Below are 16,161 nucleotides of genomic sequence, written 5' to 3'. Positions count from 1 at the left end.
TCAGGTGGGATGGGTTGAGGGGCTGGTGCGGTGGGAGTGATGCCTGGAGATGAACGGGACAATCCAGTGAGAGGTGGAGATTGGGGGGGGGGCTGATAGAGGGAGAGGGGGGACCTCCTGGAGGAGGGGGGGGGTGATCAGGTAGGAAGGTATGTGCAGAAAGGTGGAGAGGAGCCAGCTGTTGATGGATCAATGCAGTTGTGGTTGGTGTGGGGATGGCAGGGAAGGAAGCAGTTTTTTTGCATCCAGTGATGGTCTTCATACCATCCCACACCTCCCTGATGTTATTATGCCTCAGCTTCCCCTCCAGTTTCTTTTTGTAGGCCTCCTTGGCCTCCCTTAAGCAGGTTTTCAGTTCTTTCTGCACCCTCCTTACCTCCTCAGGGTCTCCATCCCTGAATGCCTTCTTTTTCCTATTAAGGACAGCCTTCACCTCACCAGTGATTAATGGCTTGTTGTTAGCGAAGCAACGCACTTCCCTGGCAGGCACAGCAACATCAGTGCAAAAATTGATGTAGTCGGTCAAGCACTGTGTAGCCTGCTCAATGTCCTCTCCTAATGCCTATTAAAAGTGTGTATTTGTGTGTGTGTGTGTGTGTGGGGGGGTGGAGTCATTACAAGTAATGTTTATTAGTAAAGTTTATTTTATGTACCTGATACTCATAATGTTCAGAGTTTCTTTTTTTACTTTTCCATGTTAGGCCATAGTCCAATGTGAACTATGAGATTATGTGATTATATAAACAGTGGAGGCCTTAAGTTTCAACTTTAAGGCCCAGCTCTGAGGCCTTAATCTGAGACCAGCCTCAAGTTTTATGACACCTGACCGCATGGCTTTGGGAACAAAGGAATTAAGAAAAGACTCCAAAGCCCAGCGGGGAGATGATGCACATACAGTAAGGACAGTAAATCAGTCCACGGCCGCTGCTGACGTCAGCGCAGTGGATACATAGAGGTGGCTCCCTGGACCTCTTTCTTCCTGGCCACGTACTCTTCCCGAGAGGACCTTTTCCGACTCTCTCCTTGCTCCGAGTTCCTCTTTGCACGAGGGACTGTTGCGTTTCGCAAGGACAACCTCATCTTCGACCAGCGCAACTGCACATCGACTAAGGAGCATCCGCCAGAGTTCGCGAAGCCCACAAGCTCATCAGCGGTAAAATGGATTAACCATTTCGTTCCGACAAGAGGGAGTGGGGACCCGTGCGCATGAGACGACGTGACCGGCCGCGACGACCAGTAAAGGGGGACCGCCCAGTTGCTAGCGGCATCATCTTCTTTTTGTTTCAGAGTCCGGAAGAGAGGAGAGGAAGGGAGCCGCTTCTTACTGAATCACCAGTGGGAGCGTTAAGCCAGTGCCTTTGTGAACCGGGACTTGGCATATAACTTTTGGTTATATGCCACGTGACGTGACATTGTTCTGATACACACGCCCGCACGCACGCACGCACGCACGCACACACGCACGCACGCACGCACGCAGTTAGTTGTTTTTGTGTAGTTTAGCCATCAGAATTTATCCTTTATCTTTAACACCTGTGTAAATAAATTCTGATTAATTTGAACGAGAGAAGTTGTTTGTGTTTATTTTATACATATTTGTCACAACTGCTGGTTGCAAAGGTCTGTGCTCGGACTCCTTCCTTCACTATTATTCTGAAGAATAACTTACCTTGGAACTGATTTTGCTGTTTAGTTATCATTTTCCTGATTATGTCAGGTGGTGCCCCCTATTTGTTTTGATAATTTAATTTGATAAATAATCTACTTTATTAATTATTCATAATTGTCGAAAGACAATCATTAATAACTCTTTGATAACTAAACCAGCTTCCTCCCCGTGGCACAACATCCAAAATGTAGAGAGCTTTGAATAAACTCTTTTCTTGTTGTAGTTCTTGTTTGTTGTTCTAGTTAGTCGGCATCCAGCTATTTTTTTGTCTACCGGTATTATTTATGACTACCAATAATTTCATCAACCTTAAATTACTTTCTCTTAACCTGTTCACCCCTAGGAATTTTGGAGGTGAATTTTGCCTGAACATGTAACGTTGCGTTGTAGATAGGACCCAAATCCAGGAGAGCTGGGAGGCAGGTGTTCCAGGGATGGTGATTTATTAATGTAGCCAAGTAATCCCCAAATAATAAGAGAAGGGCCCTGAGTTCTTTAACTGATTCATCTTAATTACAACAAATAATAGTTAGGTAATTTTTACTGTGCTTTTACCTTTTAACTGCAGGTGGTCGTGGGTGGCTTGTAGCTTGCATTACGGAGCACAAGTCTTTCCTGACCCTGCACCCCAAACTGGGACTTGCTGATTGGGCCGGAGCTTCGGGAGCTGCATGCTGGCCTGCGGTCCCCACCCCTGGTCATCCCGTTGCTGGCCCCCCCTTCTCCTCCCTTTTCTCTCTTTTGTCCTGCAGGTGGTCGTGGGTGGCTTGTAGCTTGCATTACGGAGCACAAGTCTTTCCCCGACCCTGCACCCCAACCTGGGACTTGCTGATTGGGCCGGAGCTTCGGGAGCTGCGTGCTGGCCTGCGGTCCCCACCCCTGGTCATCCCGTTGCTGGCCCCCCCTTCTCCTCCCTTTTCTCTCTTTTGTCCTGCAGGTGGTCGTGGGTGGCTTGTAGCTTGCATTACGGAGCACAAGTCTTTCCCTGACCCTGCACCCCAACCTGGGACTTGCTGATTGGGCCGGAGCTTCGGGAGCTGCGTGCTGGCCTGCGGTCCCCACCCCTGGTCATCCCGTTGCTGCTTCCACCTGCCTGCTGTGCTGTTGCCGTCCCTGACCCACCAGTCTGGCCCTCGGCAGGAGGGTCCCTTATGAGCCTGGTCCTGCTCAAGGTTTCTTCCCTCCTAAAGGGGAGTTTTTCCTTGCCACTGTTTGGCTTAAGGTTTTTCTCCCACTAGGGGAGTTTTTACCTGCCATTGTTTATGTAATAACTGCTCGGGGGTCATGTTCTGGGTATGGGTCTCTGTAAGAGGCTGCTTTGGCCTTTCTTGTAAAGTGTTTAGAGTAAAGTAGAGTATTTACAGTCCAGGGGCCTCATTTATAAAAAAAAAAAACCCTCGAGGGTGAAGCTGGTCCAGCCTGGGACAGACCCCCGAGGACCCAGCTCCCAAACCACCCGGGAACCTGGATGATTTAACCCGGATCCGCTCCGCCGCGGCGCCGCGTCCGACTGGCTGAAGGAAGCACCGCTCCAGCAGCGGAGAGAGCTGGTTGTGGGCGTGGTTTCAGCAGCGGAGGCTGAACCTATGGAAATCTGCTGCCGTCGTGACGTCACGACGGGAGCAGATTTTAATCGGCTAAAAAAAAAACACGTGACACTGGGGGATTCTGTAAGGCGGGGGTCAGAGACCTTGCAGAAATTCATGGTATTTTGTCTCCCCTGTGCTGGCAGGGTGAGGGGAGACCACTTTATATATGTTAAAACAAGAAAAAACGTGTTTTTCATAATAGGTCCCCTTTAAACAATATTAAATCATGACTTCCTTTTCCCTTGTGACGCTGCACATCTCTGAAAAGAGAATCAAATGACCAAAAGATACATGCCCTATGATTTCTAAAAATTTGTGGTTTTCCCCCTCTATTTTTTTTAGGATTTTGCAATCCTGGCATGTCATGTGCAATCAGGCATTAATCTGGAGCTGTGCTGCTTCTGTCTATTCAAGCGTTTTTGGATTACCATGACCAGGATCAGTAGGCACAACCGCATAGATTTAATTGTATCTAATTAAGTTTGTATATTACACTAGAAGCAATATTGTTGTTGGTCAAAATATATAACAATTTTAACATCTTGAATGTAATGTTATAAGATTAATAATATGGTGTTAGTATGACATAATTTAATTGGAGTACACGATTGAATATATAATAGTCCTTGTCCCTACCATACAAGGCAAGGAAAGTTTAGTTGTATAGCACTTTCCATATAAAAGGTAATTCAGAATCCTGTACATAGAATACACAGGGAGATATAAAATGAACATTTTAAAGTAAATTTAAAATACGAATAATATATATAAAACTAAATACTAAACAGTAAAAGTTTAAATAGGATAGGACTGACAAATGCACAGATATACATTTTTGAGTATCCCTTTCTTAGAAACCTGTGGTGGATTTGTCACTAATAGATTTGATGATTTTCTTTTAAAAACCCTCCAGTTGGAGGCCATTTGAAAACTCTTATATATATGGTTTAAAAGGAAAAAAACAGCTAAAAAGAAAGAAAGTTGTACTTTACTTTTTTAAAAGTGAGATTCTGCTGTTCGCCTTGGGAGAGGGATCGCTTGATGAATTATGAATTCTTGGGAGAAACCACAATTGTGTCACTGGGAGTGGAAGTAGAGGAACATTAGGTGAGGAGTCAAAAAGAGGTTGGAGAAGTTGACTGTAATATGTAATGAAAATGAGCCGGGATCCGATTCTTGTTTGGGTGGACATTATATAGCCATTTAGGCCAGCTTTAGCCCCTCGCCTCCGACCCCGAGGGCCCCTGCATCTCAGGGCTAGTAGGTAATTAGCATGAAGAGGCTCAGCTGATGTAGGGATAGTTCTCTCTCATCACATTCACTCAGTGGGCCTGGATGCATGGACAGATTAAATTAGAGTGATTATTTAAGCTTTGACACTCTGCCAAAGGTTCTCAATTTGGTGCTGTCACATCAATAAAAAAGGCATCTCCTCAGCCACATGCAGGGGGAACCTAAAGGAGAACAACATGGGGGTATTGCCAACAATTAAGATTAATTAGTAGAAGCAACTCTCCAATAACAAGACACAGATAAACACATACAAGAACACAGAAAAAGTTACACTAAATTGTCTATTCAGGCAAGGCAAGGCAAGTTTATTTGTAGAGCACAATTCAACACAAGGTAATTCAAAGTGCTTTACGTCAACATTAAAAGCGGAAAGACACAATTAAAACGTAAATTAAAGCTGCAAGCAGCGATGAAGGGCCCTTGCACCCTTGTGCACGTTCAGGCGTGCTGCAGGGAAAGCACTTGTATGACTTGCATGTAGATTCTTCAGGCCTGGACATTTAGCGGATGACACCAGCCACGACTCTCTATATCAAACCATTCAAAAGTTATGGCAGAAAGTAGGAACTATCAGATATCGACCAATCAGAAGAAGGGGCCGGGCTTATTCATGCCAATGAACGTCAAGGACTCAAAACCGAGTCAGATGACACCACCCACGACTCTTTATGTCTAACGGTTCAAAAGTTATGGCAGAAAATAGGGACTATCAAATATTCATTACGGTACACACCTGTATCATGTCGCAACTTAAAGAAAAGTCTCTTGGCGCCATGGCCGAAACTGAACGAGAAGTCGGCCATTTTTAATTAATCGTGTAATTTTGCCGCAATTTATGCCATTCCTTCGGCCGTTTCTTCGCCCCGAACCGTAATGTGCACCCAGGTGTGTTATACGCGCGCCCCCCCCTTCATCTGATTGGTCCATATTTGATAGTTCCTACTTTCTGCCATAACTTTTGAATGGTTTGACATAAAGACTCGTGGGTGGTGTCATCTGACTCGGATTTGAGTACTTGACCTTCATTGGCATGAATTCCCAAAGGTTTATCAACAAGGTTTATCAACAACCTTGAACGGTTTATTAACAACCATAAACTACTTCTTGGCCATTATTAATCACCCTAAACCACAGAACCCCGAAGCTGGGGCCGTGGTTTATTAACAACCCTAAACCACACCCCCTGCGGGGAGCACAGGAATGAATGCAACACAACCATAAACACCTCAAACTGACATAGAACCACCCCGAACACAACCACTACAGCCCCAAACCAAAGCAGCAAGAGGGGACAAATGGCAACATGCCAACCCAGCAAAGATCTACGGCAACTAAAGTCCAGAGAAAAACAGGATGGGACCCATCAATCTTAAACATCCGTTCCTCTTCACCGTCCTCACCTAAAGAAGAACTCAACTAATTAGTCTGGTCATAAAAACAGGAGGTGGTTCTGCGCTGAGAGCAACCATCAGTGTACAATCTTAGAGAAAAAGCCCCTAATACTTTTAACAATTTCATAAAATCCTAACACTCCCCATCTTTTTCGACGCATTCAGTTTTCTTTTCCACATCTGTGTAGCAAAAGGGTATCCAAACATCGTCTCTCCTTTTTCTCCCAGCCCCAGAGAAGATCCCCGTGTGGCCGGCAATGGGTCCCTTTCTCTATTTAACTTTTTTTTTAACTGATGTTAACCTAGAGCTTTGCGTTAATGGCATCAGCCTCTAATCACTGCAGCTGCCTCTTCTGGATCTAATTGCCCGGGGGGCGCGACTGGGAATACGGAAGTGACGTCACCCAGCAGCAGCGACTAAACGAGAGGAAACAACTTAAAAAATGTATATTAAGTGTCTTTTTTATAACATTTTGTCTCGTCTTGTTTTGGTCAACAAAAATTAAGACACATTTTAGCATAGTTTTTTTGTAATCTACATTTTAATCTCGTTTTTATTCATCTACGATATTGCATTATGTTCTGACCTTGTTGGAACCACAGACTTTTTCGTTAAATATTTAGCCACTAGGGGGCACTTGTCTCATTTATGAGCCTCATGGCCTATTTTGAAGCCTGTAGGCTGTCATCTTGTTTTTTCTGTGAGTGATTGTAGAGCTGAGCAGGCAGGGGATCCCATCCATCCTTTTTTGGGGGAATCAGTTAAAGAAGGCATTGTCTGTAAGTATGGATTTAAGATGCATATATTATATTGAAGTTACATTTGTATTAATCTGAGTTTGTATTTTTTTCATGCTGTTTATCAGTCATAGTTCTCAGTTAGCTAAGATTATTCGTAGTGCTCTGTCAGCTATATTGCAGCTTTATATTTGTAGCCTCACGTGCTATATACCTTTAAGGTATTAAATTCAATTCAATTCAATTTTATTTATATAAATACAACAGGTGTTGTCTCTAGACGCTTTCCAGAGATCCAGAACATGAACATAAACATAAACATAAACATAAGCCCCCGAGCAATTATTATATAAACAATGGCAGGTAAAAACTCCCATAGTGGGAGAAAAGCCTTAAGCCAAACAGTTAGGGTTGCCACCCGTCCCGTAAAATACGGAATTGTCCTTTATTTGAGAAAAAAATGTTGCGTCCCGTATTGAACTAATACGGGACGCGATTTGTCCTGTATTTTCATTAACGTTCCATACACACATCGGTCACACACACACATCAACACTAAATTTAACAATACTGAACAAAATAAAACACAGGAAACATTAAGGCCAGCAAAATCTTTGTGGCGGGACAACAGGACCTGCTGCGCTCTGTATATTATAGTTGAATTATTGAAATAAGTTAACTTTCACACTATTTTCTAGTTGGAATTATTGAAATAAATTAACTTTTGCACCATATTCTAGTTGAATTATTGAAATAAATCAACTTTTACACCATATTCTTCACCTGTATCTATATTCTACATCTGGGCTGATGTGGACATGCATAGAATAGGAGGATATGGTTGGCTGTCTGTACACTACAGTCATGCAAGTTCAATGCTATTAAAGCACTTTAAAACTTTAAATCAAAGCATTTTGTTTTTTCATATAAAATAAACACTTTTTTATGCAGTTTAGAAATTTTGGGGATTTTTTTTTTTTTTTTTTTGCTCCTGCGCTGCTGAAATCGGGTGTCCCTTATTTCTATTTCTGAAAGGTGGCAACCCTACAAACAGTGGCAAGGAAAAACTCCCCTTTAGGAGGGAAGAAACCTTGAGCAGGACCAGGCTCATAAGGGGGGACCCTCCTGCCGAAGGCCAGACTGGGGGAGTCAGGGACGTCAACAGCACACAGCAGGCAGGTGGAAGCAGCAGCGGGATGACCAGAGGTGGGGGGGGGGGGGGGGGGGCGTCAGCAGCACACAACAGTCTTGTGGAAGCAGCAGCGGGATGACCAGAGGGGGGGGGAGGGTGCAGGCAGGCGGAAGCAGCAACAGCAGACATCCACGTAGGCAGGTGGAAGCAGCAACGGGATGACCGGGGATGGGGGGGAGGGCCGGGAACACAGGCCAGAACGCAGCTCCCGAGGCTCCAGCCTGCAAACATACACAAAAGAGAAAAAAAATAAATAAATAAATAATGGAGTAATGGAGAAGAGAGGCAGGGAAAAGGAGAGGAGAAGAAGGGTGAGAGGCACCGCCCAGCGGATCATGTCGGTGCCCCCCTGCAGCATAAGCCTATAGCAGCATATCTACCGCGAAGCTATATTTGAGACTAACTATTATAGTTTTGTTCTATAGCTGCGACTATGACTACTGACTCTAACACACTAGAGTTTACACTACCTAGAGATTTACCAACACCAGCTAGAGGTTTACTAAACACTAACTATAGGCTTTACTAAACAGAAAGGTTTTAAGTTTAGTTTTAAAGGTGGAGGTGGTGTCAGCCTCCTTAACCCAGATTGGAAGTTGGTTCCAAAGGTACAGTGAAATAGGTTGATTGATTGATAAGTGTTCATTGTTGTATTCTTTTTAATTCAGTTTTACCCAATTCATATGCTGTACACAATAAAGTCATCATTATTCGCGACGGTGTGTGGAAGGAGTTATCTGTCTACCTAGTTGAGGAAGGGGACTCTTTTGACGAGGGCAGAACAGTAAAAAGACGGTGGATTACATCTCAAACCTGCTCAAATCCAGTTACTCCAGCTAAAATGTTAGCTGTGGAGGGGAAAGGTCATGAAACAAGATCAGAGAACTCACGCTCATCAAAATGATCTAAAACATCTAAATCTTCTAAACATTCTAGTAAATCTGCTGCTAGCTTGGCTGCCATTGGGGCATGCACCAGAGCTGAAGCTGCATGTGCCAGAGCATCGTACGCACAAAAGGAAATCGAAGTAAAACTAAAGATGGCTGAGCTTAAGGTAGAGGAGACACGGCTCGATGCCACTCTGGAAGCCATGAAGCAGGAAAAAGAAGCTCAGGCCGCTTTGGCTGAAGCTACAGTCTTTGAAGCAGCAATGGATTCAGAAATGATTGAGGAGCTGTTGGTGTCAACCAAGGCACAGTTCATATATCAGCTGAGAGAACTGAAAAGTATGTTCAGGAGCAGCGTGACTACATTAACGCCTTCCAGACGTCATACGACCCACGGTTGGAGACTGAGCTTGAACTAGCCTCCACAAACGCTGTTGACCACAAGCCAATCGATGACTCTCCCCCATGTGTCAAATCTGTTCATAAGCAACATGAGATGCAACCTTGATCTCTTAAAGCCCCTACTCCTGATGAACACTGAAACGTTCACTGGATCACGTCAGGCCAAAAAGAGAAAGTGATAGGATCACACCACAGACGACTCCTGAGTCTAAGAGTTATGGGTCACCAAAGTACAATTTTCAGGACAACTACCAGTCACCACGGGAAAGATCACATTAATCTGGTGACCCCAGTCACAACATATCAGACTTAGCAAAGTTCTCAGCTCGGCGTGACAGCTGGTCTCACAAAATTCAATGACAAACCAGAAAATTACTGGGCTTGGAAGTCCACCTTCTCCAACGCCACTGAAGACCTTGACCTAAAGGCCAGTGAAAAACTTGATCTCTTGATCAAGTGGCTTTGACCAAAATCTGTTGAGTTTGAAAAGAGACTGAGATCAGTTAATATCAGACACCCTACAGAGGTTCTCAGTATGGTCTGGGAAAGGTTAGAGGAGTGCTACGGCTCTGTGGATGGAATGGAATCAGCTCTCTTTAACAAGCTTGAACGTTTCCCGAGGGTTCCGAATAGAGACAATCAACAACTGCGAGAGTTAGGTGATCTACTCTTCGAAGTGGAAGCAGCCAAGGAGGAGGGTTACTTACCAGCTCTAGCCTACCTTGACACTGCACGTGGCATTTACCCGATTTTGGAGAAACTACCCAGCAGTCTCCAGGATAAATGGATGTTGCATGGCACAAAATATAAACAATAATATCATGTTAGCTTCCCTCCTTTTTCAGTCTTCTCCCATTTCATTTGTGAAGAAGCAAGGATGAAAAATGACCCGTGCTTCATCACTCCTACCCCCAGAAGCTAGTCACCTAATGGAAAGAAAATCTCGATGAGATCATCAAGAACCCCTATTACGGTGCATAGAACAGAAGTGGACAATATTCAACATGAGCATGAACTCAAAGGATTGGATAACACCAAGAATCAGTGTCCGATACAAAAAAACCACACCCCCTGCACAGGTGTAGAGCTTTCAGAGAGAAGCCACTGGAGGAGAGCAAGACATTCCTGAGGGAAAACGGAATATGCTTTCCCTGCTGTTCCTCAACCTCTCACCAAGCGAAGGCCTACAAGGCCTTCAGTTGTGAAGTACCATCTGCACCTGAAGTCCCTAGCCTCCAAAATACCATCACTTGACCCCAAGGCTAAAATGTTGCTCCTTTTAGGAAGGGACATCATTCAAGCATACTTGAGAACAGACACTAAAGTTTCATGAGCCATTGCCTCAACAAGATTGAGGTCAAGGAAGACATCAGCAACATCCCCCAGCTTCTTAATCCTCCTACCTCACACCGGAAAGGCAATTCTTGGCAAGAGTCTCAACAGCTCGAACTAGCGAGGGTGTTTTTCACCACACCAAAGCCAATGAAAAAACAGCCCCTTCCATGGAAGACCTGGCATTCCTAAGGATTATGGAAAAGGAGATCCAGCAGGATGAATTGAACAGTTGGGTTGCCCCTTTGCCCTTTCGTAGTCCACGTCAGCGCCTGCCTAATAACCATGAACAGGTAAGTCACCATCTCATCAGACTGACCCGTTCACTTAATCACCCAGAGAGGAGGGAACATTTCATTGATTTCATGAACAAGCTCTTTGAAAACGGCCATGCTGAAGTAGCTCCACCCTTATGACCTGATGGGGAGTGTTGGTACCTACCTTTTCTTTGGGGTATATCATCCTCAGAAACCCCAACAGATAAGGGTGGTATTCGACTGAAGCACCCGACACCATGGCGTGTCCCTTAACGATGTCCTGAGGACCGGCACAAACATGAACAACAACCTGCTTGGAGTGTTGCTGCAGTTTAGAAGGGAGCCACTAGCTGTGACAACCGAAATACAGCAGATGTTCCATTGCTTTGTGGTACGTCAGGATCATCAGAACTTCCTGCGGCTCCTCTTGTACCACAATCATGACCTCGGTGGTGATGTTGTGGAATACAGAATGCGTGTTCACGTCTTTGGTAATAGCCCATCGCCATCTGGGGCAATATATGGGCTCAGGCAAGCTGCTACGGAGGAAGAGGGAGACTACGGATCTGAAGCACGGCTGTTTGTGGAGAGAAACTTTTATGTCGATGATGGTCTTGTGCCGCTTCTTATGGAGGAGGAACCTACCTACCTGACCTACCAGGGTCAACGTCATGAGCGCATTTCCTCCAGAAGATCTGGGAAAGGAGGTGAAAGACTTGGATCTTGATGCAGACCTCCCTCCCATGCAGAGAAGCTCAGGGGTGAGCTGGGACATTTCAGAAGATGTGTTCACTTTCAAAGTGTTAGAGGCTGAAAGACCCTACACAAGGCGTGGGGTCCTATCTACTGTGAACAGCCTGTTTGACCCGCTGGGATTCGCGGCCCCAGTAAGTATCCAGTAAGGGTCTTTACTCAGGGAGCTCACCTCAGAGACCTGCGACTGGAATGCCCCTCTTCCGGAGGAGAAGTACAGAGAGTAGAAGGTGTGGAAGGACTCACTAAAGGAGCTGGAACAGGTCAGAATACCAAGCCAATACACCTCAGTCTCTCTCACTCAGGCTCAAAGTAAGGAGTTGTGTGTTTTCTGCGATGCATCTATAACTGCTATTCCTGCATTAACTGACTTTCAGACTGATGCAAGCAAAAACATAGACTTTGGCTTCATATTAGGCAAGGCGAAACTTGCCCCACATCCCGAAACAACCACCCCAAGGCTGGAGCTGTGCGCGGCTGTTTTGGTCATAGAAATAGCAGGCATGGGGGCATGGTGGTGCAGCTGGTAGTGCAGCCGTCTCACAGCAAGAAGGTCCTGGGTTCAATTCCAGCCGGGGATGCTGTAGGCGCAGAAGTGTGTGTTAGTTCCCCCATGACTTCAGCGCCGACTCCCGTCAGATACAGGGCCGAAAAAGTATCTACTTGGCCAGCCTTCCGCCAAAATGAGGGCCTTTTTGCCCCCCTAAACGTGCCCCAAAAGTCACCAAATTTTGCATGCAAAGCAAGGCCTTGACATTTAATGGTTTGTATTAATGGGCGTGCCCTAAATGCTCAACAGCGCCCTCAAGCCCCATCATACGGTTTGACGTACATGCACGAAAATCGGTTCACACCTGTATCATGTCGTAACTTAAAGAAAAGTCCCCTGGCGCCATGGCCGAAACCGAACAGCAAGTCGATTAATTTTGAATTAATCGTATAGTTTTGGCGCAATTTATGCCATTTCTTCAGCCGTTTCTTCGCCCGAACTGTAACGTGCACCCAGGTGTGTTATACATCAAAATGTGCGTCTCGATCCTGCGACGATGTGCATTACTTTTCTCAGTCAAAAGCGTTACTGTGGCGACGATAGACGCCAAAAAGCGTGCCGCCCCCCTTTATCTGATTGGTCCATATTTGATAGTCCCTATTTTCTGCTATAACTTTTGAATGGTTTGACATAGAGAGTCGTGAGTGGTGTAGTCTGACTAGGTTTTGAGTACTTGACCTTCATTGACATGAATTAGCCCCGCCCCTTCTTCTGATTGGTCGATATTTGATAGTCCCTATTTTCTGGCATAACTTTTTAATGGTAAGACATACAGAGTCGTGGGTGGTGTCATCGGACTCGGTTTTGACTCCTTCACCTTAATTGGTGCAAATTAGCCCCACCCCTTCTTCTGATTGGTCGATATTAGATAGTCCCTATTTTCTGCTATAACTTTTGAATAGTATGACATATAGAGTCGTGGGTGGTGTCATTGGACTCAGTTTTGACTCCTTAACCTTAATTGATGCAAATTAGCCCTGCACCTTATTCTGAGTCTTTGACCTTTATTGGTAAAAAATTGCACGCACGAGGGCCCGTTCATCACTGCTTGCAGCTTTAATATTGAAGTTACATTTGTATTAATCTGAGCTTGTATTTTGTTTAATGCTGTTTATCAGTTGTAGTTCTCAGTTAACTAAGATTATTTGTAGTGCTCTGTCAGCTATATTGCAGCTTTATATTTTTAGCCTCACGTGCTATATACCTTTAAGGTACAGTGAAATATGTTGATTGATGGTGTTTATCCAATAAGTGTTCATTGTTGTATTATTTTATCAGTTTTACCCAATTCATATGCTGTACACAATAAAGTCATTAGCATTATTCGCTACAGTGTGTGGAAGGAGTTATCTGTCTACCTAGTTGAGGAAGGGCACTCTTATGACGAAGGCAGAACACATTACATATTTAATTATCGTTATCGTCACATGACCATTATTTACGTTGTGTCTCATCTCGTTTTCCTCAGGTGATAAAGGTTTGTTGACAACAATATTTAGTCATAATTTTCATTGACAACAGCAACTTTAGTTGGCTGTGTGTCGAATATCTGGTGCCAGAAGTCAATGTTGCTGTTGCTGGTGTTCGGATACATTTTTGCCAGTTGAGTATTTGTATAGTGCACTCTGAAAAGGACCTTACATTGTAGTAAGCTGTGCATGGCGCGCACGGAGGACGAGTGAACTGATCCAAGTATCTGGACCCACTGGGCATCTGATATTGGGATGCCAATTTCCTCTTCCCAGATGGTCCTGGGTTCAATCCCTGCCGGGGACGCTGTGGTCGCTGAATGCATGTTAAGTTCCCCCATGACTTCAGCGCCCACACCCTGGGTGGGGTTGGCGAAAGGGGAGTCTCTGTATGGAGTTTGCATGTTCTCCCCGTGTTCCCTTGGGTAGCTAATGTGAGCTACCCTCAAAAAAACATGCAACAGTCCTGGGCTATACTGCCCCCTCTGGCCAGCCAGGGCGCAGGATGGGGTGGGGAGGATCTGGCCGGAATAACGGGATCCTTCCACGCGCTATTTCTGGCCGGAGAAGCCCCACCCTGTCTGGTGAAAAAAAGCGAAAAATAAGGTGAAAAAATCGGGATAAAAATATTTAAAAAAAATAAAAAACCATGGGTGTTTGGTTAGGAAAATGAGGGTAGGGGATATGGACCAACCTGATCTCTCAAAAATCCGTGAAATGCCTACGACCTCTCACCACTATTTTCCGTGGTACCAACACGGAAAGTGGTATAATTCCGTGTGGGCACCACGGATATTGTACCTTGCAAAGTCAAGGGGATCCATGGTCGTGATATATACACGGATTATGACATATTATTATTTATATATTATTCTTTGTTATAGTGGCTAAATTATGCGTTTTTGTCGTGCAAGGTACTGTTTTTTACTGTTAGTTTGTAAAAGCATGTTTTTAACGCTGTTTTAGCAGTGTTTTAATGAGGTTTCAATGGGAGCACCACCGATATAGTACTATGCGAAGTCAATGGGAGGCGTGGTCGTGATATATACACGGATTATGACATTATTATTATTTATATATTATTCTTTGTTATAGTGGCTAAAATATGCGTTTTTGTCGCGCAAGGTACTGTTTGTTACTGTTAGTTTTTAAAAGCATGTTTTTAACGCTGTTTTAGCAGTGTTTTAATTAGGTTTTAATGGGAGCACCACCGATATAGTACTATGCAAAGTCAATGGGAGGCGTGGTTGTGATATATACACGGATTATGACATTATTGTTATTTTTATATTATTCTTTGTTATAGTGGCTAAGGTATGCGTTTTTGTCGCGCAAGGTACTGTTTTTTGCTGTCCGTTTGTAAAAGCACGTTTTTAACGCTGTTTTAGCAGTGTTTTAATGAGGTTTTAATGGGAGCACCACGGATATAATACTATGCGAAGTCAATGGGAGGCGTAGTCGTGATATATACACGGATTATCACATTATTATTATTTATATATTATTCTTTGTTATAGTGGCTAAAATATGCGTTTTTGTCGCGCAAGGTACTGTTTGTTACTGTTAGTTTGTAAAAGCATGTTTTTAACGCTGTTTTAGCAGTGTTTTATTGAGGTTTTAATGGGAGCACCACGGATATAGTACTATGCAAAGTCAATGGGAGGGGTGGTCGTGATATATACACAGATTATGACATTATTATTATTTATATATTATTCTTTGTTATAGTGGCTAAAGTATGCGTTTTTGTCATGCAAGGTACTGTTTTTTACTGTCCGTTTGTAAAAGCACGTTTTTAACGCTGTTTTAGCAGTGTTTTAAATAGGTTTTAATGGGAGCACCACGGATATAGTACTATGCGAAGTCAATGGGAGGCGTGGTCGTGATATATACACGGATTATGACATTATTATTATTTATATATACACCCCCGGAGGGTGCGGACTTCCTGGCCGCATGATCGGCCATTGCCGGGTGGCTGGTGCTCAGCTGGGTCCTGGTCTATCACCATGGGTTTCCTAGCTGCCTCCTCCCATGGTCATGGGGGCTCCGCCTGGGGCTTTCCTCTGTTGCCTGCTGGGAGGGGGCGGGCCTTGCTGGCAGGGGATCTCCCACCCTCTTCTGGTCCTCCGTGTGGCTGCTGGTGGCCTAGGTTCGGGTTTCTTCATTGTCCACTTCTGGTCTCTCGGGTGGCGTGGTTGTGCCCTCCTTCCTCCTTCATAGTTGCAGTTCAGGTAAAACCTTGTTTTCACTTTGATTGAGGAGCCAGAGACCAACATTTTCTTGGTAGTTCTGCAGGGTTTTTAGTAGACAGGCAAAAAACTTCCATAGATTTTTTTTCTCATTATCTATCATTATCAACTCTTAGTTTTATTTCCCATTGGTTGTATTTGTGTGTAAACATGCAATTAATCTGTACTCTGGTAATATTTGATAACTGTATTTGAGCCATGTCACTTTATCCCTTTTTCAAAAAACAAATAAAACAATACATTGCAAAAAAGACCCAGAGTACTTTGTCTGTGACTGTTTTTAATGCAATCTAGGCTACTCTATTAGCCATGGCAATAATGTTGTTGTCTCTTAAAAGTTTTTATTAAAATTTTGAGTTTGAGGACAGTGCTGTGAAGGATGTGCCT

The sequence above is a fragment of the Cololabis saira genome, chromosome 9, assembly GCF_033807715.1.
Source record: "Cololabis saira isolate AMF1-May2022 chromosome 9, fColSai1.1, whole genome shotgun sequence".
In the NCBI taxonomy this organism is placed as follows: Eukaryota; Metazoa; Chordata; class Actinopteri; order Beloniformes; family Belonidae; genus Cololabis; species Cololabis saira.
This window is presented reverse-complemented; position numbering follows the sequence as displayed.